This window comes from Equus przewalskii, chromosome 32, assembly GCF_037783145.1.
Source record: "Equus przewalskii isolate Varuska chromosome 32, EquPr2, whole genome shotgun sequence".
Classification (NCBI taxonomy): domain Eukaryota; kingdom Metazoa; phylum Chordata; class Mammalia; order Perissodactyla; family Equidae; genus Equus; species Equus przewalskii.
Genome location: NC_091862.1, coordinates 24058833 through 24062901, shown reverse-complemented (window position 1 = coordinate 24062901; position 4069 = coordinate 24058833). Strand labels below are relative to the sequence as shown.

Here is a 4069-nt window from a genome sequence, read left to right as displayed (position 1 = left end):
GACAAATTCTAATCTTGCACACGCCCAATAACAGAACCTCAACACATATAAAGCAAACATTCACACAACTAAATAGAAAAAAAATCAGAGAGAGAGTCTAACATACTTCTTCTAGTAAATTATAAATCACTAAGGATAGAGAAGATTTGAAAAGGAAAACTAATAACATTCATCTGATGCATATAGACTCTTGCATCCAACAAGTTAAGAATAAATATTTTTCTCAATGATAGAAAATTTTTAAAATAACACATACGTAGTAATAGAAATACCTCACCATTATTAAAAGATTGGGTTTATAGAGACTATGTTCTCTGACAGAAAGATACTTAAAAATCACATTGACAAAACTAGGAAAAAACCCAATATTCTAAGTTTAAGAACATGATTCTACTTAAATCAGAAAGTAGAGAAGTCATAATGAAACTAGGAAAATATTATTTTATTCTATATAGCTAAGGTGGTCCTCACAGAAAAAAAAAATTGTCTTCAGAAAAGGAATGAAGTTTGATAAATATATATAATTACTAAAATTTAGCACTGAGTATAAAAGAAACTACACAAAAATGAGAGACACACCCAAGAGAATAAAAGGAATGAATAAAACAGAAACCAGAGATACAATAGATAGGATCAACAAACCCAAAACATTCTTTGAAAAAACTGATAATGTTGACAAAATTCTGGAAAATTAATTAAGAAAATAAAAAGGAATGCACAGTAACAATATTAGAAATAAAAAAATGATTACTAATGCTATAGATACTAAAACTTATTAGAAGATACTATGAACAATATTGCCAAATTATTTAACACTGAGATAAAATAAATTCTATGAAATATAAAATTTCTAAAAGTTGAATGTGAAAGAAAAAAATCCTGAGTCCTTCTATTCACAGCTAGCTAAGAATTTTTACCATGAGCTTATGTTGTGCTTTTTGGATTTTCTGCCTTTATTAAAATGAATATACTATTTTTTTCCTTTAATAAGTTGAATTATATTAACTGCTTCTAATATTTAGCCAATTTTGCATTCCTGGGGTAAACTCTTTTGATTGTGATAAATTATATTTTTTATGTCTTTCTGGGTTTGGTTAATAAATATTTGTTTAGGATTTTGTGTCCTTGCCCTACAAGAATATACAAAAATAAATACATCGGCATTTTAAAATCTTCTGATACAGATCAACAGCAATCTCAGGTGGTTTTATTTGCAAATTTTATTAAGCGCTAAAGAACAAATAGTTCTATTCTTCCTAGTTTTTTTCCAGACTATGAAAAAAAAGGAAATAGTCATCAGTTAATTTCATAAGGTCAGCATAACATTAATACTGAAATCTACTAAGTCATTATGAAAAAAAAAGTCTTATCTTCCTCATGAACAAGGATCTTAAACGTTTACATAGAGGCCTTAACAGGGTCCAGTCATATATACCGTCCAGATGGTCTCAACAACACTTTACTCTCAAGGCTGTGTCCTTGAAACAGCTCCTGCTATGAGAATGGTGGGCAGAAGGTATATTCCAAGGACAGGAGAGAGGGTGAGGAGACTCTGAATGCCTGGTCCAGCTGCAGGGTCAACCTGAGGTCACATCCTCTCGATTACCTCCTCCAACAAATACGTAATGCACACACACACATTCGCAACAGGAAGAAAAACAAACCTAAGTTACTTTCTTACCACATATTAAAAAATGAGAGATGGTTTAAAAATGTATAAGTAAAAGGCAAAGTTATAGAATCTTTAGGGGTCGGTATAGGAGAAAGTCTCACTGGGTAGTTAGGAATTTCTTAACCAACATAGAAAATTACAAAAAATAAAGGAAAATATTAATAAATGGAAGTACATTATTAAAATAAAGTATTTTGTTTATCACATTTCACTAGAGAAATTGGAAAGGTAGGTCATAACTTGATGACATTTATATAAATCAGTTAGTCATTTAGAAATGGAGTTCTGAATTTCCAAGGATTATCTTAAAAGACTATGTGGTTTAAAGCAAGTTTCAGTCTTTTCCCCAAACTGGATTTACACTATTATTTTTCCACAATAAGACTTGTTATTTGTCATCATTAAATGTCTGAATTTTGAACAGATTCTTGGACTAGTTGCTCATATCCATCAGCTTGTTTGACTTTAGCTCCCGTCTCCTTCCCAGAGGTTTCTCAGAGCCTCTACCTTCACCACGACACTCCGTTAGTTTTCTCAACTCAAACTTGGACTTCTACGGCATTTCTGCTTTTCTAACAAAGTCACCACAGAGACTGCAAGTCTTTTTTGTATCTTTTCCAGTACTGTCAGCAATCAATTTATTGACCACTTCTTTCAAGTCATTTGTCTACAGCTCTTGGGTCATAATTTCCGTCACCTTCTTTCAGATTTGGCAGATCCATGATTCTAGCTGAAGAGGTCTTCTGAATCCGATCATTACACTTTGTAGTAAAACAATGGTCAGGCAGCTTTTACCCAGAATATCCTCAGTAATAAGCTTGAATTTTCTAAGTACAGCTTCACCATTCTTCAGATCAACAAGTTTCACCTCAAAAACACAACTCTTGAGGTCGTAGGATGCAATTTTGGTTCCTCGAGTCCTTGTGGCTAGCATTTTTCCAACATAGCTCATATCAAATACAGCTGGTGCTTTCACATCATATTAATCTTTTTTAGAAAATAGATCAACTACTTTCTTCTTGGCTCCCTCTTTGCCGCCTTTTGTAAGATGCTTGCTCATGCCAACCGCCATGGTGCTGCTCTGAGAGCCAAAAGGCTTGCACGATTATTTTATTTTGCAATTTTTATAGGCAATGCAAAGTAGCTCGACCCCAGTCCATAATCTCAGAAACAGAAAACTACTTAGATTTTCTAAAGCCTTTGAGTACAATGGATAAAAATCTATCATTACACATCATTTCCTTGTAACTGCCCCCAATTTTTTTTTAATGAAAAGCAATCTAGGCAGAAATGAAACATGTTTTGAGGAAATGATAAAAATTATGGTAACATGGTGCTATGGTCTGAATGTTTGTGTCCCCCCCCCACCAAAAGCCATATGTTGAAATCCTAATGCTCAAGGTGATGGTATTAGGAGGCGGGGTCTTCAGGAGGTGCTTGGGTCATGAAGGTGGAGCCCTCAGGAGTGGGATTAGTGCTCTTATAAACCAGACTCCACAGAGTTAGATCACCCCTTCTAACTAGGAATGGGTTCTTGATCCTACCATGCCGGCACCCTGATCTGGACTTACACCCTCCAGAAATGAGAGAAATAATTTATGTGGTATTTTGTTATACCAACTTGAACTAAACACATGGCTTATTTATTTTAAGCTTTTATGTTATCTGAAAGGTACTGAGATAATTTTTCAATATGGTTTTATGAGTAAATAATTATTTCAATCCTAATATCAAATAAAAATCTATTTCCTTAAACCTACATCATAATTGCTATATTTTTCTAGTTTCATCAGCTTAATATGTACGTTAGACTCTTCAATTTCACCTTCCCCAATTATTAGCATAAGGATGTTTTTAAAGCATATAAATATCCTTTGAAGTGTAAGACTATTTTAAATGGGGAATTGCTAGCACTTATGTTACAGTTACTATTGTCAGTCATTTTAACACAATAATTAGGTCTAATAATTTGGTCATAACCTTGGAAACCATTCTGTATAAATCAATAGAATCTGCCAGCTCCTTGGTTGTCATAGAAACTGATTATAGCAAGCATGTTTAATGCAACACTCATTTTATGCATAAATAATTAACATACTAAAGTTTACAAATGAAGCTAATCAAAACCATGTTTACCACAACTTTCATTAATGCTCTATATTTTTATCTGCTGCATCATTTCTTTTAAAACTTGAACCAAAAAATATACAATACTGAAAAGAATAGATAAAGGATATACCTTTAGAGCCAATTTTTGGTAGTTCTCTCATAAGGGAAGAACTCTGTCATTCCAGATGAAATAATTTATCAATGTGACTTGTCCTAGAAATTGAGTTGTTCTTGCTTCTGATGTGTTTAGCTGTTTCCACCTTTACCCAACTATAATAATTTGGTGAA

At 32.9% G+C, this 4069-nt stretch overlaps 1 pseudogene; it reads right to left on the bottom strand.

Annotated features, from left to right (window-relative positions):
- Positions 1 to 2073: 2073 nt before the first annotated feature.
- On the bottom strand, positions 2074 to 2744 carry LOC103566214 (small ribosomal subunit protein eS1-like; annotated as a pseudogene).
- Between the last annotated feature and the right edge of the window lie 1325 nt (positions 2745 to 4069).